Here is a 26,645-nt window from a genome sequence, read left to right as displayed (position 1 = left end):
GCAGCTACCTGTTTCACATTGGCAGGACATGACATCATGAGCATACTACTTAATCTTGGTGCCTGACTTCACCGAAGAGAACATGCCAGTTAGACCCTGACAGCCTCAAAGTGGGTGTCCTGGTCTTGTAATGTGAGTCACTGAGTGCTAAGCATAATTGGAAGTAATCCAGGAAAGTAATTCCTTTTAAGACCTGAGGTTGAATCTCAAAAGGGAATTTAGATGTAAAAAGCCAGCGTCTTATTCTCTAAGTCACCCAGACTCCTCAGCATTTCAATTTTTAATCACTTTTTGTCCCTGTGTTTCAGTGGATGAAGTCACAGAGCAGAGGGTTTTATATGTTTGTAAAAAATGTTCCGGAACATGGGAAGTCACTGCAAACCCTTTGGGTTACACTGTTTCACCACCTAACTGAAAAAATAGCCAGTACCAAGGTATGGCAATATTGCAATGCAACATTAAACAGCTGGAAATTGCTAGTATCAATTTAATTAATAAAAATCATGATATAGTAACTGAAGCAAAATAGTAGTTAGTATTTCAAAAACCTGCAAGCTATTATTGCAAAGATGAATTATCTCAGCCAAGAGAGACTAGAAAGTAACAAGTTAGTGAAATACAAGTTTAAAAAAAAAAAAAAAAAAAGAGCCTTACAATCAGCTAGGATCTTCTTAGGGTTGCATTCAAATCATACCTGATTTCAGCTGCCACAATACGTGCTACAGGATGAAATGGAAACCACCTTAAAGCAGTACAAGGGTTGAATCCAACTTCTAATTTGCAAAGTACATCTGCTTTATAGAGCATTTTTACAGCAGCCTCATAATTAGAAAAACATGGCTTGTATTTCTCTCACTTCCTAAACCATAAAAAATTTGGCTTTATTTTTAAAACACTAATTACATGATGGGGAAAAGCCTCTAATTTCTTAGAACACACTTGTCTAAACCAAATAATTTGTTAGAAGAGTAACAAAATAACGTGGAACTGTATGAAGCCTTTATTAAACAAACACATTGGGTGCTCAGAATGCTGACTTCTCCTGTGCTTTGAATTTGTTTCTGATGCTTGAACTAGCACTGCTTGAAGCAAAAGATGCAGCTTTGTTAAGTGATAAAGCAACAAGACATATTAGCCTGCTTCTGTTAAGAAACTCCTAACCAAAACAAAACAAGGACTTCTTTATTTTGTGCATGCTGTATCTCACAAAATGTCCTAAGACATTCTAATGATTCCTACAGAGAATTTGTTCAAACTTGTAAATGACTGCTCTGTGCTTTGTCAAGACAGAAATGTCTGCTTTCCCGCTCTTTGTGGCAGGATGGTTGGGCATACTTTCAGTTCCTTATTGTCCTATCTGTAAAAAGAACGATCGCACCTGATAAACGGAATCATTTCCTCTAAGATTTGCTTGACTTATGATATCTATTCTATAACAAATCTTAGGCAAAAGCAGTTACACATATAAGAATATTTAATGCTTTTCTGGGGAAAAAAAAAACCCAAACAAAACCAAAAACCAATGAAAAAACAAGCCACCTATAAATACAAGCAAAGTTTGTTTATAATCTGTGAATACTTTGGACCTTAGAAGTTATGGTGGCAGAGGGGGAACCTACCAGTAAAAAAAAGGAGAAGGTGAAACAATTTAAATGCCAAAACTTCCAGAACTAACTTAACATAACATTGTTTCTCTATCTCTTTCATCTTATGAACATAAGATCTCTTTCATCTTTCAGGGCTCAAAACAGAAGAATGAAGGGATGCTACAGAAAACTGAAAGACCAAGAAAACATGTTAGTGCTTCTCTGCTTTTCTAAACCAGATCCCAAATCTTGAGGTATTTAGATTTGATACACACCTTGATACTGAGAGAATTCCCAGGACTCAGGCTGTGCTTATACCCATTGAATAAGCATGACCCAACATCTCTTGGCAACACAGCTGCTTGCTGAGTATCACCACCTGGTCAGTATTTCTTATAAGTAAATAAGTGTGTCTCCTTTTAGAAGTAATAATTTTGCATTTTGCACTTTTGGAACCCTATCCTTGATTAATGAAGTAACTTTTAAACTTTCTAATCATATTAAGATACGAGACTCAGCAGTTCATGTGGTTTCAAGACATTAATTTAGAGTGAGTAGCTCACTCCAAATAGAATCACTGCTCCTAAGCATCTCAGCAGCAGTTTTTAGAGAGCGAGCTACTGGGTCCATTAGGGTTAATGCCTTTTTGACCGTGCAAGTTTTTGTGCTGGTTTTGGCTGGGGTAGAGTTAATTTTCTTCATAGTAGCTAGTATGGGGCTATGTTTTGGATTTGTGCTGGAAACAGTGTTGATAATACAGGGATGTTTCCATTACTGCTGAGCAGTGCTTACACAGAGTCAGGGCCTGTCCTGCTCCTCACACCACCCCACCAGCGAGGAGGCTGGGGGTGCACAAGAAGTTGGGAGGGGACACAGCCGGGACAGCTGACCCCAACTGACCAAAGGGATATTCCGTACCATACGGCATCATGCTCAGCATATAAAGCTGGGGGAATAAGGAGGAAGGGGGTGATGTTGGGAGCGACGGCATTTGTCTTCCCAAGTAACTGTTACACGTGATGGGGCCCTGCTTTCCTGGAGATGGCTGAACGCCTGCCTGCCGATGGGAAGTAGCGAATGAATTCCTTGTTTTGTTTTGCTTGTGTGTGTGGCTTTTGCTTTACCTATTAAACTGTCTTTATCTCAACCCACGAGATTTCTCACTTTTATTCTTCCCATTCTCTCCCCCATCCCACTGGGCACGGGGAGTGAGTGAGTGGCTGGGTGGTGCTTAGTTGCCAGCTGGGGTTAAACCACAACAGTTTTCCTATTACACTATGAATAATGTGATGTGAGAAAGATCATGGTCTTTTTCTCCCCTTATGGAGCCAAATACAACTATCTGAATCTGAGCATGCTTCTTGCTGAGCAGGTCAACGAGAGAAATCATGAGCTGAAGAAATTAGAATAAGTATTATTTCTGTCTGCACTGACAGCTAAACAGCTCTCATCATCTGAAAAATTAAAGCCATTTAAGTACTGAGTAATGGCCCGAGTACCTGAGTACTCTGGTTTCCAGCCAAGACCACCACCATTTTACCTCCACCTATTCCGAAAACCACAGGATTGGTGGTTTTGCTGCTGTTCATACCTCTATTTCAGCATGTGTTTGAGGAACTCAGAAAGGAATAGATACCGCATATCTACCATGTAAGGACATTTGCCTGGCCATGGATGAGAAACTGTACGGTAGAGAACTGAGGTAATGTGTTTCAGAGGCAAAAATTTCATCTATTTCTATGTTGTGACTGTTATTTCAGTGTCACTATCTGATATATGAGGTAGGCATCCTTGAAATCAGCAGATTAATATCTCAATTGCTACCATGCTTATATTTCATGCTTTCATGTTGGAATGCTTGCAAATAACAAAATTTTTCAGTGATTTCTGGTTAAAGCTTCTCAGTCTCTGAAACCGTAATTTTTAAGAGAAAGAAAAAATCCTTTTATAGATTACTGCTTAAAGGTCTCTTCTAGTTAAGTAATTCATCAGAAGCCACTGCATCCTGGCTATTCTGGTTTTTTACTGCTCTGAGTAAAAGGCGACGAACGGAATGAAGTGTCTTCTGGAAAAGCAAACTGCATACTCTTTGTGTTCCCTGTGTACAATAGAAAGTCCAGACTGTGTCTAAAGATGTGGCAGACCATTTCCTACAGGGAAGTAAGGTGCTCATCTGATGCTAAAATGGCATAATTTTTCATTCAATGGCTAGACTGCGGGATGTAATCCAAACTCCAAACTGGCAGGGGGGGTTGGAATGTGGATAGTAATGCTGATTTGATAGCTGTGCAATGAAATCTCCTGTAGGTTAGTTCCCAAGAAAGAACTAATAAGGGCACTTGTTTTCAATCACAGATGCTCTCTGCTCAGTCCTATTCTGAAGTGCTTTATTCAGAGTTTCCCCAATCAATATTTTGACTTTGAGAGGCAGAGCTATTAGAGGTTGTTTAGCTTGAGAGCAGGAATGCCAGGTCTTGAGCCAGGCAGCCCTCCTCTACTGTTTGTCAAAAGAAGGCAAGAGAAAAAAAGAGCAGATGCAAAGAAACAGAGTACGTTCCCACTCTAACTGATAATCTTATTTCCTACTATTTCGCCCTTTGGTAACCATATTTTCTAGATTTAAAAACGTACAAAACCAAAGCACTGGAGAAACATACCATGGAGAATATGGTCATAATATCGTAACTTCTCTCTAAAATGAGTAACAGTTTTCTGGTTATTGGGTTCTGGAATGCCACTTCCCCTGTCCTGGAATGAAATTCTTAGCAAACTCAAACATACTCCTTTGACTATTATATAGTCATTAGTGAGTAGCTAGGTAAGTCACAATTTGGATTTTTGCACCAGGCTAGGAGGAAAATATAACAGGATGGGATTATATAAAAAATCTCTCTTTTCTTTAGGTCTGATAATAGATTTTTAGGTATCTTAGGGAATAATTCAACTTTAGTTCTAAGCTGTAAAATTATTTTAACTTGACCTATGAATACCTCAAAATCCATTTTAAGCAGCAGTTTGTTTTTGCTTCTCCCACCAAAAAAGGAAAAAAGCTGTTCTACCAAACACACACATACTCTAAGAGAATACACTGTCTCATCACCATAGAAAAATGACAAAGGAAGGCTGAACTTCTTTGCAATGTGAATACTTAAGAAAACTTTACTATACAGTGTTTATTACTTGAATTCCCAATCCCAGTGGATGACTGCACTTTTATCATCTGTTTTCTGTCCCCAGTATGCAGCTATCTCTTTTGGGAAGATTATTTGTATGGCAAATTATATTTTGTTGGATATTCTTCATTTTGGCTACATATCCTTACAGAAATTCTGCTTAATTTGCATAAGGGTTATATCCTATTTGATTTAACTTCATATGTCTTTGTTTTTAAGATTATTATTGCTTGTTAGCAACAGTTCTTTGCCTTCCAAATGCTGTTCATCCCAACATATCTTAAAATATTTTCTAGGAAGAACAAACAAAGAAAAAAAAATGTCTGTGGTTTAGTACTGCTCATGTCTTGAAGCCAGAAGTTTCTAAAAATCATCAGTTTGGCAGTCATACATCTATCTGCCTTTTTGTAGCTTCCACTATTATAAGCAACAATCTAAAGACCTTTTATATAAATGAAATAAGAAAAGAAGAAAGTTCTCTGTTATTCCAGGTGTTTGTTTTACATTAGTACAATTTTACATTAGGGCTTGTCACTATTTTCTTCTCACTTCATCCTTTTGGTATTGATCATCTGCTTTTGATCTCACACACTGAGTAATGACATTGTTTTCGCAATGTTCAGGGTGGAGCTTTAATGCAAGCTATTTTTTTAGGACTGCCTGCTATCAACACAGAAGCCAAACTGAGCAGATACTGGTTACTTATTTGATAAGAAGGGAAAAAAAGATTGAATGGGCAGAGAGCAACATTTTATTTTTTTGTACAATCAAAAAGATCCTTCTACACCTTGCAAGGGGAAACAAAATATCAGAATTTTTTTTAAAAAGGTCTTTAAAAGAAATAGAAGCTTAAGTAGTAAATACTGAGTTGTAACAGATAGTTGATATTTTCATTAAGCTGGTCTGTTATAAATATTTAGTTGTTTGGTTTTTTAATAAATGATAAGGCAGCATTTTTTTGTTTTAATTTTAATGATTCTTTTGGTATACAGACTGCAAATTTCTGTTAAAAGATAAGGTGGTTTTGCTTTTAGTAGGAAGACAGCCAAATAAGTCACCTGTATATGCCAAATGGAAACTATAGTTGCCCAATTTACTTTCTCTCTTGATTCAAAGTAGGTGTTTTTGTGTTGCAAACTGTAATTCCCAATTCCTGTTGGCCAACCCCATATGCATCTGACTGATTATTTGTTTAGTAGCACTCGGCACACTAAACAGGGCAGGTTTGTTCTGCTGAAGACTTTATTACCCATCTGCTGCAAAGCATGGCTGTGATAGAATTCTTTCTATTTACCCTAAACGAACAACAACAACAAAATCACTTCTCATGGGTACACAGCGTTATGAGGGGGGAAAAATAATTTGATGCTTTGTCTTTCAATGTCTCTTGCCAGTACTTAGGAAAAAAAATATGTAGATACAGCCCTTTCATTAGAAACAGCGCAATAAAACTAATATTTCTTCCCTGAGCATGTAGCACCAAGAAGACATCCCAGCATTTGGAATGCACTTATTTCTCAACTACAATTAACCAGCTGATATGACTCCTTCATCATTTGAAGCATTTTATGTTCTTTCTTTTACAGACTGTTTTTGGTAGTTCTGATTTAGGAGGGCTTTTTCCTTCCATCAGGCTAAAGTGCTTTATTTAGGGGTTATTTTTGTATTAAGCCCATGTAAATCATTTAACTGCTCTGTAAAATACCCAACAAAACCACATAAGTACCCTGCCTTCAAAATCCTCCAACAACCTTTCTATCGTCAATCTTTACAGTAAATCTTATACAGTTACAAAACAGGATGCTGAATGTTTAGAAACTCTTACACAGATAGATAGAGTGGAGTGTGCATATGTGTGTGTGCATGCTTGCATGGAGATGGGAGTTGGGGGGTGATGAGGAAGAACCTGAATAACAATGATTGCAAAAAGCAGAGGTTAGAAAGAAACATGCCTTTAAACAGGGCACACAGTTGTACCTTCCTTTCCATAATTTAGACAAAACCAAACTGAAGGTATGTGGGAAGCTAAGCATGGTATATCAATATTTATGCTGCTTGGAATTTACAAACCAGCAAGCTCCTATGCAAATGTTTGAGCTACATAAAGGAAACATTGTTTTCTGCACATCATGCTTCAAGTCATACGCTCTGAAATAAAGATTTCAAGAGTGTACTGGCGGTTTTGAATTTTTATTTTATTTAGAAAGCTGTCATTTACAAGGCCAAACCTCTACTCAAAAAATTCCTGTTTTAATGATGGTGCATATTATTTATTGCATGTACTAGCTATGAATACATCATTTCAAAAATGCTTAAAATTGGCTGAAAAATCTACAAGCATTCCTTTCCTCCTCCTGTATAGCTATCAACTCCTGCTCAGCAATTTCTCTGTGTGAGACACTGAAATGAAGCAAATAACACATTTTTCTTTAAACTGACATAGATGGCTATTAATTCTAAGCTCTTTGCTATATTCATAAACAATAAACTTAAGAATAACATTTTCTACAAATTCTGGATAGTTCTGCATGGACAATTTTCAGTTCTGTCAAGTGAAGCCAAAGTAATATGCCGGTGTCATGTTTACAGCCATCTGTGTAGATGCAAAGTCAAGTTTGGACAGCTTTGATCTTGATAAGGTGCAGATATTTTGATGTGAAGGATGACTACCTTAGTTTGAAAGCACAAATGGATTAAAATGCTTCATGGGCTGGGAAGAAATGGTCAGAAAGGTAAGGCTCATTTCAAACTAAGTTTTCTAAATACCAGCAGACACTAATTAAAACAATAATAGCCAGCTGGAAAGACTACATCTGCCAGTATCTTGCTCATGCCAATAACCTATGAAGACAGCTCTACAAGATGAAAGAAATACAAAAACCAAGCCAAAAACCCCTGAAAAACCTCACAATTCTTGTCACTGAAAGGGAAACAGAACTTAAAAAGTACAGATACATCAGAACCCCATAAAAATATTTTCTGACTATTTGTTAAACCCAAGACAAAGTTTTTCTTCTGCTTCCAGTTTTTGCAGTCTTAACACTAACTACCATGATTGGTTTGACTGTTAAATGGTTACAGTCATAGCTTTAATGGTATGGCTCCTCAGAGGGTCAGGAACAGCAAAAAGTAGAGGGTGGGAGATGTGCTTCTGCCTGGCATCAATGGCCGAACAGTCATTTATATCATGATTTCATGATATGAGTTCAAGATTCATGAGGCTTTTCTTCTTGGAAGAAGTAGGCATGCAAACATCGTCAGTTCAATAGTAGTAACCCAAACACAGATTCAGAATGGATAAAAATGCATGCTGTCATCTGTGCATTTGTGATTGCGTGGAGAGAGAACTCTGGGTTTTTAATTCATTGGAAGAATCATAACAGCAGATCTTTGAAACCCTCTTAAACCTATATCATGCCTTAATGACTGTTAAGCATTACGGTTCTCTTAGTAGCTAGTAGATAATAGTCTTCTTCTAAGTTAAGGTGAAAACTATGATATAAAAAAAGCATGACAGAGAGCTTGACAGTGAATTATTAAATAGAGATCAGACACTTTTGCTGTCAATCTGCTGGAAGTAAACCTGAAACCAAAAGAAAAAATATAAAATATATTTCCTTTAGGAAAGAAACATCTAATTCTCTTCCTCGGAATCTTCTATTTCAGGAGAGACACAGGGAATGATTTTTTTAAAGTTTGTCACACTTAAGTCTGTGGATATTCTAGTAATTCATAGCTTAACTATTTCCAAATGCAACATGAATCGAATGTGCCTTGAAGGAAAAATGATCCCCTTTCTTGTTATCATGGGATTACTACAGTTTTGTAGAGTTGTAATTTTAATTGAAAAACATCATTTTCCATAATATCACTTGTGTGCACAGATTAGATTTGAATTACTATCCAAAAGTTCCTGTTGCTATTGTAATTTTAATTCACTTTTTGACAGGTAGGAACTTGAGTATCTGGCACCAGCTGTACAAATTGAGAAGTCACCCACTCTCCCGATATTTCTTTTTAAGAAAAATTACCTGAGGATATTTTTCATGGCCAGGTATTGGATTCTGCAATACCTGTCTACCTGTCTCCTATAGAAAAAAAAGATCAGAAAGCTGCATCTTTTGCCCTCAGTTTTGCCAGTTCCATAGTGAGGTTATTCTTGATTCTTTATTTGTATAAAAATGTTTCAATACAGTACATGACTTCAAACATGTATCACGTGTTGTGAAAGTATCTGGACAATGGAAAATGGCAAGTAATGCAGGGCTTGGGGCTCAGTTTCAAATATATCATCTAGAAGCACATTCTCAAGTGGCTGACTACCATCAGCTGTCTCTTCTTCCTATAACTAAACACATCCATTTGAAAAGCAGCATAATGTGCCCACAAAGCTTCCATTTCCATCCCCCTCCCCACAATCTTAATTTTATTTATTGAAATTTCCCCCTTATATTTAATTTACAGAGAAAAGTTATTTTGCACTGCCACCACTGCAGGAGCTTTTTAAATGATTCAAGGAAGTGTGGCTTTCATTTAGGTTTGTGCCCTCCAGTCTGTTTATACTGGTCGATACACTTGTCTGAAAAATATAATGGATTAGCACATCATTCAACAAACTAGTCAGAAGGCAAGCTCAAGGCGACAGAGACCAAAAAGTAAATTACAGCCAGTAGTAGGGACAGGCCATGCCTACAGCTAGGAAACATCATATCAGTACAAAACCTGTATTCTGTGAGAATGTTACCTGAACTGAAATGGGTGAAAAATTTACACAGAAATATAATGAAACAATCAACTCCATGATTTCACACAGAACTATAAATTGTACAGTTTATGACACCTAATGCAAAAACTGATTCTCACAGGCAGTGCATGCAACAGTCATACCTTCTATCAACAACAGACATTATTGCTCTGTAACGTAAAAGGAGTATTTGTCTCCAGTTAAGCACCTTTTATATTAGAGCTTATTTAACACATTGAATAGCTGCAAAACATAACATGCTAAAAGCATATCGTTATAAGGCTGTGAAAATATATTTTATATAGGTAAAACAAACGCACCCAAAGACGTAATACAGCCTCAAAAGATGGAAGGTAATTCTCCTTAGCATACAGACAACATTCAAGGTGAAGTTCAGTAACTACAGTTAATTAGTTACATAAGTACACATGTGAATAAATAGACCTTTTTCTATAAGTGAACATTGTGTGTTATTTTTCTTTTTGAACCTCCAGAAGTTGATCAGAAAACCGAAATCAAACCCTTTTATAGAATCATAGAATCATAGAATCATTTAGGTTGGAAAAGACCTTTAAGACCATCCAGTCCAACCATTAACCTAACATTACCAAGCCCACAACTAAACCAATTAAGGGTAGAGTAGCAATTTCATGTTTCCTGGCTTGGTGGCTGGGTTATTTATAATGAAAGTAAAAACTAGGAATCACTAAGGTTGGAAAAGACCTCTAAGATCACCAGTCCAATCATCAACCCAACACCACCATGCCCACTAAACCATGTCCCAGAGTGCCATGTCTACCCATTTTTTTAACACCTCGAGGGATGGTGACTCCACCACCTCTCTGGGCAGCCTGTTCCAATGCTTGACTACCCTTTCTGTGAAGAAATTTTTCCTAATATCCAATCTAAATCTCCCCTGGCACAGCTTGAGGCCATTTCCTCTTGTCCTATTGCTAACTACTTGCGAGAACAGATCAACGCCCACCTCACTACAACCTCCTTTCAGATAGTTGTAGTTATCTTTACTTCGGTTTTAAAACCTTAATAGTTATTTGCAATAGATGCCTTACTTCTGTAATATGTGAATCCATTCTCATTTACAAAGAGAAAACAGCACTAATGTTGTCATAGGAGTTGAAGGACATCATACTATTGTAATAACATTTCAGAAAATTAATATAGTGGATGAAATTCACTGCTGAGGTAGACCCTTTAGCTGAAATGGAGGTACATCAAGAAGAGTTGTGTGTGATACGCTAGAAGCTAGAAATCACACCATATGACTATTAGGTAAAATCTTGAAATGAGTTACAAACAACCTAGCAAACACATCAGCAGTGAAGAATGAGAAACTACCTGCAATGTGGCTTCCAAAGCCTTGTATCTGTGAGAGAGGAAGCCTTCTCTACAGAATGTGAATGAGCAATATAATTTCTTTTCTCTATTTCCATTCAACTGTGCTTATGTAGCAACTAGTTTTACTTCTGCTATTTTTAGTTGCGCTTTTATCTTACACATGACTGAAGGCATCAGGAAAGATAACACCAGCATTTCAGATTTACCTTATGGCCGTATCCCTGGTTTCATTTATTCACAAGATGAACAGAAACAGGTGATTTCTGGACCTCAGTTTGCCTATCTCTATTCCTCAGCTCTCACTACATAAAGTCACTTTGAGCACCTTGTCTAGGATTCTGGGAGAAGAGAGAACATACCATGGAGCAATGGTATTTGAAGGGAATTCCCACAGTTTTTAATTCTTGCTTTCTGCTCACTGTGGAGCCAAAGAAGCAAATGGAAAATAAGTGTTTATATTTTGGATCAGTGATAGTTTGTTTAATCTAGGTTATTTCTGCTCAGAGACTGTGTCAAGCCCTTACCCCATGAGAAACCTTTTGTTACTTTAGGGATGAAATCAAGTGGATTTGGACTCAATTCTCCACATCTGTGTAGTATAAATCTCAGTCTCCTGAAGGGAGAGGTGTTAAAGTTGATCCATTCCAAGTTGTATGTATACTGTACTGATAATCAAGTTTCTATTCTGGTAATGAGTTGGTTTGTAAAATCACATTTGCATTGGGATATGTCTATTTCTCATTTGTCTACCCTTACACACTACTTCTGGGACAGTAATCTACAGAAACACCAAAACCTTCCCTGTTTTAAGCAAAGATTCCAATTTTAAAATGTAATACCCTATCACAGCTGAAGCCACAATGTTCAAATATGCTGAACTCTCAACTCAATATGAAATCTGCCTGTTCTCCTGGCGTGGGGCCAACAACAGACTGGTGGGTTTTGACACAATCTTCCCTGGTTTGTTTGTTTCCTGGGCAGGGGCTATTGTTCAATGCCAACTACTATTTTAGATGTCTAGTTAAGGTTTCTAAAATTCAGATGGTTTATATGTTTTATATCTATATTTTAAATATATACATCAAAAGACACTCCTAGACTTGAGTAATTCCTTTCAGTATAACAATCAATTAAAAATTGAGCCCCATTTCCTACTTTTATAAGCACGTGTAGTTTCACATTTATGTGACTGGCCAAACAGTCAAACAGACACACATGACCTATGCATCAACTTTGGGTATTTATAGAGGTAAACAGGTCGTAAAGAAACAAAATGGTAACATACAAGTTCTCTCCAGAACTTTTGCTTTCGGTGAGACTGCCACTGATTTTAATGAGAGTTCACACAGTTCAAAAGTCCAAGCTCCAATCCCTCAAAGATTTAATTGAATAGCTTTATACACATCATTAGTTTTACAGCTTTCAATGAGAATTCTTATGTGCATGTTTGCAGGATCCAAGCCTTTGTTATGACATATTCATCCTTTCTTCTACTCATACTCTATTTTATTACAAGCACAACTTGTAGCATTACCTTTTGTTATCATTGTTTAACACTTATCACTCAGAAAACTGTTTTCAGTTCCTTGTCACATTGTTAAATTTACCACTATTTAGAATAAATTTTTACAGGACACACATCTGTTTCAGACTAAATAATTTAGAAAATTTCAGCTAAGGCTCAGTCTAGACACAACAGCATTTTTTTTCCCACTCATGTTAAAGCAGTAAGATTTTCTTTGAGCAGTCACCACACTCCCATTTCTATCAGAAAATGGATTTGAAACTGGCAGATGGAGTTGCCTTTATATCAGCAAGAGGCTATTTGCCATCCCAATAAAAGAGCACTGAAATTTGTCCGAGTCATATGCCACTGAGCAAGCAGCCACTGCTTAAACAGGTCAATACAAACCTTCTCTCTATTTACTTCTACAATCTACAATGCTCCATGTTTATGATCAGGGGCCAAGGGTGTGATATGTACAGTGGCCCACCTCATTAAGGTATTGGTGTGATATTGCAGCTGAAGAATTGGGGCCCAAATAAGAGACAGACACCTCACCAAAGCTGTGCATTTCTGAACTCCTTTTCTGCTCTTGGATCTTGTAAGATGTGGATAACTTGATGGGCTGATTACCTGTGTCTGACATGCAGAGTCTCAGGGTGGGGAAGAAACTATAGGTCTGTGATGGGAACACATGCTGCCACCACACATAAGCATGAGAGAGGGGCCAAATGAATGAATATAATGGTCTGTCTAGAGGGATTTCAATTTCAATGGCCAAATCTCATTAGACTCCATCCTTGGCAAACAGACTCCAACCTTTAGCAGCCAACAGCACTACACACACTGCACCATCCCCCAGTAAAACTAAACGTGCTTCAGCCTACCATAGCTCTTCAGGATGCCCATGGCCCAAAATCAGAGAACAAATGTACGTGCTCGGGGCTATAAGGCTGCAGCTGGACACTCCTTACTTCCTACTGTTGTGGGACAGTGCAGGACAGAGGTAAAGAACTTGTCAGCACTACCTCAAGACTCCCCTTTCAAACATACAGATTCACACACACAGATGTATTATATGTAAATATATATGCATGCATATGCCTAGCTATAGAGCTAACTGTATCTGTAATGCATCCTGCATTTTGTCATTATATTAGAGCATTATACAACACAACTAACAGAACTTAAAAAAAAAAAAAAAGCTCAAAAGCTTGTCTTTGTAATAAGTATGACCATTCAGATTTTTTTTTTAGCAGGGTGGGGGGATGGCTAGTCATTGACTGTTAGCATTTGTAAAAGGGTAACAGTTTTTATTGTTGAATTTTGAAAGGTGAAAAATACCCATCCCTTGTAAACTATGTATTCCCTTCCATTGTAAGATGAGATTCTTATAGTCACAAATCGTGTTAAAAGTTAAAACCGTGTCTGCTTAGCATTAGCAAGGAATAAAAGGGTAAGAATGAGGTGTCTATGAGAACTATAGCTATTGACATTATTGACCTATAAATACATCCTCTTCAAGTTGATATACAGCAATTCATTATTCCTGTTTTGATAATTGCTATTACTGAAAGCCCTTTGCTTCCAAGTGTTAATACAATTGCAGTTCATATTTCAGATTATCTGCCAAAAAGAAAAAAATAATTTCTAAATATTTGATCATGAAAGTTGTCCTCAGCTTTTACACAGATAATTTAGTCAAGTAATATCAGATAATCTTAGAGCAGATTTAACAGGAAATTGCTAGGGACTCCATCTAAGCAGCATCCATTTGCACTTATATAAATGTACTGAATGTGTAGGAAGACTTTGACAGCTTGCCATATGTGATTTCATTCTGTAGCCTACCTACTTTACCATCAAAAGTTATATCCTTTGAAGCATTGCCAGAATTACTTTAGTCCAGTAGATATGCTAGATGTGCCCTTTAAAAGCCATATCATTTCCTTTCTACTCTGACTAGTTCAATGTAGCATCTGCTCAACTAAATTCCTTTGAAGGTTAAAACCAAAAAAAAACCCCTGTATTACAGCTCACTAAGATGTCCAGTGTTGAATGAAGACCATGGATGCAAGAGAATAAATATAAGTTAAATTAGGCTATAAAAAAGAATCAGAAAATTATTTGCTATCATGGGAATATTATAATTATACACACACAGAATAAATATTTGCATTTCAGGATAGGTAAGCATTTTATTTAAAATAATAATAATCCCTGAATTTTATATTTCCATTCCACTATGTTGATTGTTTATATGCAAATTCTGATACTGCTGTGACATGGGTGCTAATGCCATAATAAAGGATATCACACGTCAACAACTTGATTCAAAATAGCAAATATAAGTACGTATGTATAATCTCCTTTAAAATCTTTGGTTTTTACAGTTATTTTAAAACGCACTATGTTATTTTCACAGCACCTTCCCAGGTGTTCTAGATGATAATGAAGGAATAGTCCATATCATCTAGTATCACAAAGCAGTTGTGACATTTTAGAAATATCTTCAGTTTAGCTTCTTTAATTTCTACAAATGCTATTTAAGATTGAAGGCTTGTGTTTTTACTAAAGAGCTGAATGAATTCCAGTGATTACATGATTTTCTTGTCGGCTCAATTGAAAAGGTTTCAAAACATATTAAAATGGCAATGTCCTTTCCTAATCTCTTGAAACCCTGCAATGTCAATTTTAATTAATGAGCTGTAAAAGTTACATTTTTATATCTGGGGTTTTTTTCCAATTTCATTTATTATTTCACACGAATTTGTACCCTCACTAGGAAGGTTGCAGACTTAGCTAATCTGCAGGGACTTATCACAAGAACATGAGAATGCAGACTGGACTGTGTCAGAACTAGCAACATCACTGTCCAAATTAAGTACAGCACTGACGTGCTTATACCAGTTAAATAGCTCCTAACCACTTAGAACGGAATAAGTGTAATTTGGTTTATGTCTGTGTATCTTAGTGGCCTTCCATCAAATGTATAAGATCTTTCTTCACAGTCATAAGTATAGATAAACCAAGAGGAGTGTAATGATATCAAAAAGGAAGAGGAGAAAAGAACAGCTATTAAGGAACTGGCTTTGATTTAGCAAAACAAAACATCTGGAATAGCCTTCATCAGCTTGTCCAATTAGAATTGTACAAAATTATTTCTGTAGATCCATTCTGCCAAAATGTAGGAAAGATAAATCCTTAGACTTGCAACGAGCATGGAAGAGAAGCCCATCTCAGCGGAGCTCTCTCTAGAAACTGGAATTTGCTTATCTGCATTTCAGTGTCTGATTTACTTTCTGTTTTCAATTCTCATGAATTGGCTTCTGATGGGAGGGCACTGTACGTTTAAGCAACAATACACCAAAATTGAATTTGGACAGACCGAATCAGAAGAAGATGGGAAACAGATGGCTTTAAAATAAAAATATCATAATTGTTCACCTCTCCCAAACATGCAACTAATCAAATGTATACCTATCACAATAGAAAAAGTTTTGCACTACATTGTTTTAGACAACCACTCTGACCCTTAAGGTTGTCAGGTCTTTGGAATGCATCTTTCTCAGTGGTTAGACACTACCTCATCTACACAACAAATAAAGTTGCCATAAATAAAGTATATAGCATTTACAATTAATGTAGAAATCCTTTAAAATGCATTAACAGAATATTGATTCAGGTTAACTCAATCTGAATATATACGTATGGAGACAGGACAAAGAAATCAAGCTATCACATGACCAAAATATTTAAAAACATGCAACCAATTTATAACCAATTTAGGGAACACTAAAAGAGTAATCAAACTGTCACTCTTATTCAAAGTACTAGTTGCTTATAGGGACAGAAGGATTGCTCAATAACTTCCAGAAAATCTCTTTATTCCCAGTGTAACATAAGCACCATGTTGACAATATATAGTAAAATGACAACCATTCAAAAACCTGTGAAATCTTTTCATTGACTTACAGGCTGTGGATCTGACTCATGTCAGGTCAGGAGAAACAAATGCAGGAGGGAAAGCTACTGTTTCCCAACTGCAGTAATGAGTTTTAAAAAAGGAAGCATCTCTTCCTACAAACTTTAAGTCATGACTCACACATGCTGCCTCAAGATGTGGAAGACATACCTCTGCAATATTCATCATATCTTATGCATATATTATGGCAGTTCAACAAGAACACATGGATAGCTCCATTGTCATTCAAGGAATGTCAGGAATGTATATGGCTTTGTATTTACTACTTACGCATGAATAAGTGCTGTCCCAAAAGAGATATCTTTCTGAAATGCAGTATGACAAGGTATAGACTAGGCCTCACTATACTGGCTACATCCTAATTCAGCAGTACTCAGCCTAGAAAATACTCTTGTCACTCAAAAGACCCAAAGAGAGAATCTTAAACACAAAATAATTAATATAGGTAATAATACTGTCATACACTTTGTTAGCACAAGGCCAGATTTATTAATGTAAAGGCTTCAAAAGTTACCTGGAATGCAATATGAGCATGATACACCATATTAGCTTATAGATCCATGTTATCCCATTCAACTAGAGAAACGAGCCAGTATTTCCCCTTTCTATTTTACTGTTGCCAAGCCTCACAAGTTTATTGCCAATCATGTGATGTTTGACTGTAGCTTCAAAGGCCTGGCTGTAGAATCGTGATATTCCCAGAAAGTCTCAGACATCTCTTAAACATAAAAATAAAGGTCTAGCATTCATGGTAGCCAATGGAAAAAGAAGAGTTGAAAAAGTAAAGACATAAAGGCTGCAAAAATCCTGGCATGTTAATAAGCCCTTTAAAATATTACATTCATATACCTAATAACTTGAAACCAGTCTTACCATTTGAGTTGATGCTGGGGCATGAGTTCTGAATATCAAGGATTCGCAACATTTGTTCTGGTTGGTGAGGAAGAAGTTCTTCTCACAGCTGTGATTCTCAGTTGCTGAGTAGGGGCAGTATGCTGTGTCTCTTCTCTGCCTTCCCCTTCCTGCCTGCTCACACCAGCGAGGCACTTGTTTTGCCTGTCTTTCTCACACTATTTTGATTCCCCCTCCCTCCAATATATGCGCATGCTCCCTGTCTCTAGAGAAGAAGATACTTCTTGCTCTTAGACATATCCCCTCACTGCTGAAGGGAGACATTTTCTCTCTTTCCTTCCTGCCTTAGATTTCTAACTCTGGGCAAAGGAGGTTTGTCACTCCACTCTTTTTCCACGTCTGAGATCCTGTCTTTTGAAAGGTAAAATGTAGTCCTAGTTTTCCTCTGCCTTATGTCTTGGGCAGTAGAAATAAGTTTCTGCTGCATAGCTGGCTTTGGCTATGCCAGTACTGCTACAGCATGCTCCATCTGTTCCCAAACCATTTAAGTATGCCCTCAATGGAACTGCAGTAGCCTGTGTGCTGCGATGGGTGCTGAGGGCAGACCCTGATGGCATAGCCTGTAACAGGGCATTAAACTGGCTCTTCTATGGATTCATCTGCAGAGGGTCCTTCTGTGGCAGTGCCATGAGAACAGCAAGTAAATAACTTCCAAGGGAAGCCGAGTTACTCGGTATTAATGCAGGTAGTTCTGAAGGTAGGAGCAAACAGCAGAAAGAACTGTTAACGTGAATGCCGTTGAGGAACTCAGCTGAGCAACTAAGATAAAGTATGGTTTCACAGTAAGCCTGACAAGTTTTCTGATGTTCTTTTTCCCTGTCCACTAAATGCAGAAACCAACCTGGGTACATTCCCTCTCACATTGTAACTTTACCAGAAAGCTGATGTCAACCTCTGTGCAACTGGAAACATGGGTGGAGGATGTCTTGGATGGCATCCTGGTTCAAATGCCAGAAGGAAATACAGGGAAATGTAAGGTTAAAATGCTAAGGCGGCATAGGTCTATTTTAATGCTGAAGATGAACAGGGAGTGGCAAAACAATATAGATAAGCACTGGAAGAGCAATAGCACATGGACGTGTGTCCTGGTTTCGGCTGGGATAGAGTTAATTTTCTTTCTAGTAGCAGGCATAGTGCTGTGTTTTGGATTTAGGAGGAGAAGAATGTTGATAACACGCTGATGTTTTTAGTTGTTGCTGAGTACTGCTTATGCTAGTCAAGGACTTTTCAGCTTCCCATGCTCTGCCAGGTGCACAAGAAACTGGGAGGGGGCACAGCCAGGGCAGCTGACCCAAACTGGCCAAAGGGCTGTTCCATACCATATGACGTCATGCTCAGGATATAAACCGGGGGGAGTTGGCTGGGGAGCAGCGATCGCTGCTCAGGAACTGTCTGGGTATTGGTCGGTGGGTGGTGAGCAATTGCATTGTGCATCACTTGCTTTGTATATCATTATTATTATTATCATCATTATTATACTGTTACTATTAGCATTACTATTTTACTTTATTTCAACTATTAAACTGTTCTTATCTCAACCCAGGAGTGTTTCTCACTCTTACTCCTCCGATTCTCTCCCCCATCCCATCAGGGCAGGGGGGGTAAGCAAGCGGCTGTGCGGTGCTGAGTTGCTGGCTGGGGCTAAACCACGACAACGTGATTGTCTTCAGTTTCCACTAGAAACCTGGGGGATTAAGCACCGTGAGCCTTTGACTTGGAGGTTCTCGTGGCTAGATCCCACACTAACTCTGCAGTGGAGACATTCTCCACAGAATTTGGAATGTTTTTCTCTTACCAATCCACTCTTCCCAGAAGAGGATTCCTCTGTTAACACTGACTGTTAATTAAGCCCTGACCAAGGCTGTAATAATACAAGATGCTGGCAAAAAAAGATTAAGACCTATCTCCTATCCTTGTTCTGAGATGCTTGTTCCTGATCTTGTGCTTTCATATGCAACACCTTAGTTGGACTGGTAGAACTGTCAGTGAGGATTTGCAGTGGAAGATATCACTGAACTCATCTGAGTTTAAAATAGCTTTTTTTTTTTTTTTTTTACAGGGTTATTTTTAGCCAAGATCCATTCAGTGATTGTGGTTTTAATACATACACTCTTTTATTTATTTCATAACCTCAAGCCAATCCTTGAGTTTCTGTGGCCTGACCCACCCTTTCCAAAATGCTTGGAATGGGAATTCTGCTGAGTGAACCGTACGTAGTGTTTTGCTGCTTCAAATCTTGAATCACTTAATACATCACAGAATATTTGAGTCACGATTTTGACTTGCCCTGACTCAAGTACGGATGTAATACAGAATCAGTCTTCAGAATCAGTGCATCTTCTAAGCATTCAAAAGCATGTTTTCTTACTATTAATCAAAATCTATTAATTATAATTTATTTATTTTCAGAAATGAAATTTTGATCAATCACCAGTAGAATGTCTTTTTTTGACCTTACTCTTAAAAGGTAAAATACTTAGTTAATTTTTGAGGTTTTTTCCTCCCATCTCTAATGTGCCAGGATAGCATGGAAAATATATTTATGCCAAATCTGTATGTTTCCTACCACTATCTTTTTCTCCCCCAATTATTCCACAGCTGTTTGTTTTACTAAGTGACTATATATAGAATATTCTCCAACTTCCAAACAAATGTGCTACAATGCAATGCAAAAGGATACCAAACCACTCTGTAGCTAGTTTGGATAATATGAATGTTAATTCAGGGAAACTCTTTGTCTTTGTTTTAACAGGAAAGACAAATGTAAAACAGCTAAATTGTCTTAACCATTTTCCCCAGACATTCTTCTTAAAACAATCTGAAAACATTTCGTCCACCAGAAAGCAAACGGTCTGATTGCTAATGTTCTCAGTCTTATTTAGTACTGGAAAGACTTAACAATTGCAACGGAAAATACCTTATCAAAATCTTATTTTTAACATCAAATGCTAGAAATTATTAAGTGACATGAAAAGTCCTCAGCCTTCGAGCATTAAACCAATGAGGCTGTATTTTATTGCACAGAGAATCTGTGTGATTCATTTTAACCAGTGAATCCCTTCTGCATAAAGGCTTTCAATGTTTCGGCCTCAATGACTGGTAAAACATGTTCAAAAGAATAAATAAGGGGAACATGATTCTCATGTAAAATGACATTCTGGATTCCTTTAGTTAACTCAACAGAGAGCTATATTCAGTGGAGCCTATAAGACAATACTGTTGGCAGTATTTAAACACACTGCAGAAGAATAAGCAAAACAACGTGATCAGTAACAATAAGTTAATTTCAAGTTTAAAAAAATCAGTAAAGCATCACTATATGCTGCATTTGGACTGACTACAAAGTGACAGTCAGCGGATTATTCCACAGATTTCGAATGCTGAAAATTCTGATGGCATTTACTAGCATAACCTTTCAACTCTGAGCACATCAATAGAAGCAGACAGTGGTTTGAAATATGATTCCTTGCAGATAGCATATCCTCATTCATCTGACTGTGGTGCTCTGTGCTCCATTGCACAAACAGCAGCTCACCCACTTCTGAGAGGACACTAATAAAAAAGGCATCAATTTTCAGCTCTAGTACTACTGTGATCTCTTTATATGTTCGACATCCAACATTAAATTAAAATGCTGTTATAAATCCTACTTTCTGAATCTGGAATGAGTGTTGGGTTTTTGTCGCATGAGACTGCAGCAAATCTTGTCAAAAGCAAGGAAGCACGTCTTGTTCACTCAGAATTAATGTTGTGGATGAAAGAAAGAGGTAAAAGAGGTTGAATATGGTGAACTGTGGGTGTCAAAGGCAGTGGGTAAAGCAGCTTTGGGGTACCAAACAGAGCATAACATTTGCTGCTTTCAATAGGTTCCTAATCAGTAATTACAATTACAATTAGTAACTGCACATGAAAAACAGTTTGTTCATTATATAAAGTACTTTAAAAAATCCTGCAAATCTTTAAATGCCTTTATGCTTCATAGTTTGGGCAATATATTCCTCTGTGCTGGACAAAACCAGTTTTGTAATAAGCAGCTAAAACAGGCTAAGTGTTTTGGATCACTTCAAGACCATACAGTGAAGGTTGTTACAGAGTGTCTATGCAAAATTATGCATATTGATGTTGATGTTCAGGACTTCTGTCAGCTTGTCATTTGCACTTGAGTTGTCTCAAAAGTTCTTGGGTTAGGATAGGGATTTAAAAAAAAAAAGCATAAAGAAAAAATTATTAGGCACTGATGTGAAATACTGCGACAACGGCAAAATCTTTTCCTGAGTAAAAATAAAGCTGCGAACAGTGAGTGCAAGAAAGCAAGCGGGCAGGATAGTTCTGCTATGTAGAAGAGTGCCATATGTTTTGGAGGCTTTCAACTGTGTCTGATAACCTCTAATGGCAGGTATCCTTTCTCCTTTAAGAGCTAAGCTAAGCTACACTGAAAAGGCAATAATGGCTTCAGCAAAGATACTGTGTCTATAGATATTTTCTCTTGTTCAGTTCATTCATAATTATGAAGAAAAGAAACAAGCTTGCCTTTTTGGGGCTGGGGGAGTGCCTTGAAGAGTGGTTCAATATCTGGATCGAACAGAGGAACTTTTTCCCCCTAAGGATCCTGCCTGAAGAAACCTTGACATGCACAAAGTCAGAACCTAGACAAAGTTGCCCTGGTGAGAACGATAAGGTCACCCGTGGGATTGCTGAGATTATCTCTGTCAAGCACTTGGACAGCACGCAGTCAAATGATGCATCATGCAGTCATTTTCGGGGGGGAAAAATCAATTTCTTCACCAGGTCGCTATTTGCTTTTCAAAGTGCCCTTGTAGGCCTTCACCACCAAGCATTTATCAATTTAAATGTTGTAAATTGATAATGTGCCACCATGCCTTGTACTGTTTCTGAATTATTTTGATACTTATATTTTCTTACTGCTCTCAAAATCCTCAGAGCCACTCTATTTCAGTAGAGCTCCTCCCTTGCTCACTTCTTTCAGCATAAAAGATAAACATAAATGAACTTTCTTATTCTGAACATTAAGGAAAAAAACTTTAAAAAACACATGACCAACACAGAATTTCCCAGGCTTTTATTTACTAATTTTTAAAGGGGACAAACTATTAAAAAATTATCAACGGTGGTGCACCAATTTATTAAAAGAGCAGAAATGATCATTCTACATAGTAGTATTTCAACTCAGAACACTAAACCAAAGACAACAACAACAAAAAAGCACGCTCTTTTCTCAATTGGTTATTGTCTAGATTTGCTTAAAAAAATTGTAGTTTTCCTGTGAAGTTCCTGGATTTTGTTGGGGTTTTTTTGCCTTTTTTTTAATATTATTATTATTATTATTTACATAAATAACGGTACAGGGGAAAATAAGGTAGAACTTAGAGAATGAATGCAAGTGTCAAGATTGCTTTATATTATTTTTTAAGCAAACAGAGCACAAAAGGAATCCTTTAACCATCTACTAACCTCAACTTGATTTGCATTGAAAAACAGGTAGAGCATAGTAGTTGAGGTTTGTGCTTCGTAAAAGCAAAAGAAATACATGGCAGTTGCAAAGCATTCTTAACCTCCAGTGATTTATTGGCCCTCAGCCAAGTTATCAGGGGAATCTAATTCTTCTTTATTATTCAAATAAACCACATTTGGCACCATGGTTCCTTTTCAGAATAGCTTCACAAATAGACTGAGTACTGTCATTTATTTGACCTTGTACTTGTGTGCTGTAGCTATAATTTTATTTGCCATTTCATAGAACAAATGCACAGAAAGCCAAAATAAGGAGATAGGTTATGCCACTAGTAACGCAATACACATGTAATATACCTGTTGGTTTTGCCTGCTTTGTTTTAGAAAGGACAAAATCTCAACAATTTATTCTTTTTTTTTTCCTTCTTCATCTCTATTATCTCCTATTATGCCTGCAGCTGCATTGCTCCCTTTTAGCAAGATCTCTTTTCAACAGGCCAATTTGCAAACCTGGTCTGTGTCCTGGACAAGCAGGAGCAAAGGTAGGACATATTTTACTTTAAGGTGTGGATCTCACAGAGGGAAAGCAATGCATAAAATCCTTGTTGAGTACAACTGTTGGTGAGAGGTGATTAAGAACTTGTTTCCTGAAAGCAAAAGTATCCTAGCCAGCTTAACAGTTGGACTGGATGATCTTAAAGGTCTTTTCCAACCTAAATGATTCTATGATTCTATGATTCTATAATATTTCCTATTGACCCTGAAACCTTGTATGTCTGACAATTTTATCCTTTGCTGTGGATAGATTTTTCTCCCTATTTGTTACTCTTTGTGTTTCAGCATATTTTTGGCCTAAGTCTCAAACACAGAGACTTTGCAAAAGAATTGAAATCTCTTAGGTAAGCACTGATATTGACTTCTAAGTGCCTGAAGGAGCGATTCAAGTCCTCTTCAATGTCCAGATATGGTGACTCATTTTAGCCATCTACTTTTGAAATCTTATCCCATTTCTGAAAGGAAATCAGGGACTGGGTATTCAAAAAGGCAGCAGTTACCCTGATATCAGAAATTACCTGCTGACTTGAAAATGTCAGAGAATAGATATATATGAAGACAAAACATTTTTACACCCCTACAGAGGTGCGGTGTGAAAAGCTGTCTGTATTGGCAAAAGGGCGAGCTACACCATCACAGGTCATGCTGTCCAGCCCAGGGAAGAAAACCTGACTGTATTGCACATTTCTAGACATGTCTGGGTCTTCCAACAAATACTACAGTTCCTGCAACTGCTGAATACTGGGAAGTATGTTGGACTATTTCAGCTTGCCCCAAGTATAACTGAGCTATGACAATTTACACAGACTAAGGATAAAACCGGGACATTCTGGCCCATTTCTGTTGCTTTTATTCTCTTCGTTCTCTCACATTTTATTTTCAGCTAGCTTTGTGTCTTTCCCTCTACTTTGAAATGCATCTGTGTTCTCTGAAACTGCTCTGATTGCAATTCCACAGTGTGCTTTGAAATCCACGTCTGCCAAACTAACTTAAAATTCTTGGTTAGCATTAGCAGGAAGATGAAGTGTTCAAACTATATACATCTATGGGTGTCTACATGCAAGGTACATTCCTTGTAATGTCAAAAGAGTATTTATTGTAATTTTTATTTACTTTTCAAATATACTGTTATTTTTGCCAGGAGTAACTTTATTATCATCATTGCCAGGCTACCTCCCAAGATATTGTTTTATCAGATTTCTTTACTATTAGCCCTGCAGCTAACTTAGAACATCAGCATCCATTTGTTTTGTACCACTGGCTCTCAGTGTTCAGAAAAGAGAAAGATCGGGTTCCGTTAAAAACTGTTTTCACCTGCTGAGAGTCGGTACAAGGACTATTTTCCTTTAGCTAACAGACATGAGATTTTGCTTTGCAACTACAAAATATATTGCACATTGTTTCCATGAATGCTAGTTAAAAAGGAAAAAAAAACCCCAACCAAACAAGGATGCAGTCTCTAAGAAGTCATTTGACTAGAAAGTGAGACTCCAAAGTCAGCACTTGAAGAAGATGATTCAAATAAAAATGCTTATAATGTACATCCAGACTTTCTGAAGTGCAAAATTACCTAGAGGTTCTATATTAATATATAGTTGGGAAGTATCAGGATAGGGACCTATTAATGTTTACGTGCAGTGCAAGAAATGCAACACCACATGTATCACATAGCACCATTCCAGAAATTCCGAATTCATGAGGATTTTAAGATTGTAGTAGTGCAAACAGCAGCATTTCCATGTCTAGTTTGAGAACCGGTTTTATGGACATTCTTGCTAATATTTTTTGTAACAAATAACACTTTGAATAGTGATTTAGTAAGCAAGTAGCTACAGCATTTCTTTTGTCATTATTAAGAGACCTAGTTATATAATATTATACCAAGAGAACAATATATTAAAAATATAAACACAGGAGGTCTGAGAAATACAAAATGTCTCCCTAAAGACAGAAGAGCAGTGAAAAGCACAGATATTTTAGTAGATCTCAGTAGATTTCATCTATTACTGTATTAAAATCCACAGTCCTGGTTCTGATTTTTGGTAGTTTTTCCATCAAAACTTTCAAGTAGTGAACGCGAGGAAACATTTGTCCTGATATATCAAATACTCTGACATGCAAAGACAATTGCTTTATTTATCACAACCCTTGCTTGAAATGTATATGGGAATCAAGATAAAGTCTTAACAACATGATGTAAGTTCAGAATAAGGAAAAATTTACCAACTCCTATAGTTAAAAAGACAGTGGCAGAAAATGCTTTTAACAAGAGACTAGCATAGGGTTAAAGCCAAATTTTTCTTGAACAGATGATATTTCAGATGGCCACACTATTCCAGATGCATCAATTTCCTTGAAAATCCAATCCATATATGTGCATATGCTGTGCTGGCAGGAGGACTGACTGAAATGGCCAAAACCCAAGAGCTAATATTCTTTTGGCCAGAATAATGCAATTATTATTTTCCTAGCTATCAGTCTAAGCATACAGAGCCATCTGTTATGCAAAGCAAACATACACATCTCAATTACAGAAAATGCAGTTGCCTTGACAGAATTTGGATTACACCACTAACCAGGGCTGTAAAATTTGTTTTAAGCTCGTGTATAATGGATGCCTTTCAGGAGTTTCCTAATTAGCATTTACCTGCTTAAACTAATTATCTAGCCTTCTTCTTTACTGGCTTATTAAACTTCGTTGGATACTATGCATAAAACAGATTAATATGAGCATAAGACAATAATAAACATTAAAGTTCCAATTCTTTACTGTATTAGCAACATGGTGGCGCACCAATTTCAAAATTTGAGATTCTTGATAGTAACTCCCAAACAGATTAAGGCAGGGATTAAAGTCTATTACAAAACAAGGGACTTTAATGAGAGACAAGGATACTGATATGAGTTAGAAACAGCCCTGTTTCCATTTCTATCATTTGGTTTGCTAAAGCCAGCACAAAATAACAATTACGGAACTTATTACAGCCAATTGCTTGCATGTTCTTTGAGGAGTTAATGAACCTCTATTCGGATTATCACCAGATAATATTTAAAATTAGCCTTTTTCTGCACCAAATGTTAAAATTTCCCATTTCATTGTTGTTGGGGTACAGCAAAAGTGACAGTTGCCGGTGCTAATAGTTGCCTCCTCATAGCAGCACGAGTCCCAATTTAAAGGAGCTGAGATAAATATTATCTCAGTTTTTCTTTTTCTCGTCAGGGTGACTGCAATAGAAGTAGATTATCCTACTCTGAAAATCATCAGGCAAAATCTTTCTGCTGCATTTTTAAGCACAAGCAGAAAGAAGCTATCCTTCCTAAACATTTCTGAATGCTGCAGGATTAGGAATAAGCATCA

The 26,645-nt window shown here is 37.1% G+C and overlaps 1 protein-coding gene across 5 annotated transcripts in view; it reads right to left on the bottom strand.

Annotated features, from left to right (window-relative positions):
* Positions 1 to 26,645, bottom strand: part of NPAS3 (neuronal PAS domain protein 3) — a 629,011-nt gene that overhangs the window by 162,618 nt on the left and 439,748 nt on the right. The gene's annotated exons all lie outside the window — the stretch shown is intronic.

Source organism: Pelecanus crispus, chromosome 6, assembly GCF_030463565.1.
Source record: "Pelecanus crispus isolate bPelCri1 chromosome 6, bPelCri1.pri, whole genome shotgun sequence".
In the NCBI taxonomy this organism is placed as follows: Eukaryota; Metazoa; Chordata; class Aves; order Pelecaniformes; family Pelecanidae; genus Pelecanus; species Pelecanus crispus.
This window is presented reverse-complemented; position numbering and strand designations above follow the sequence as displayed.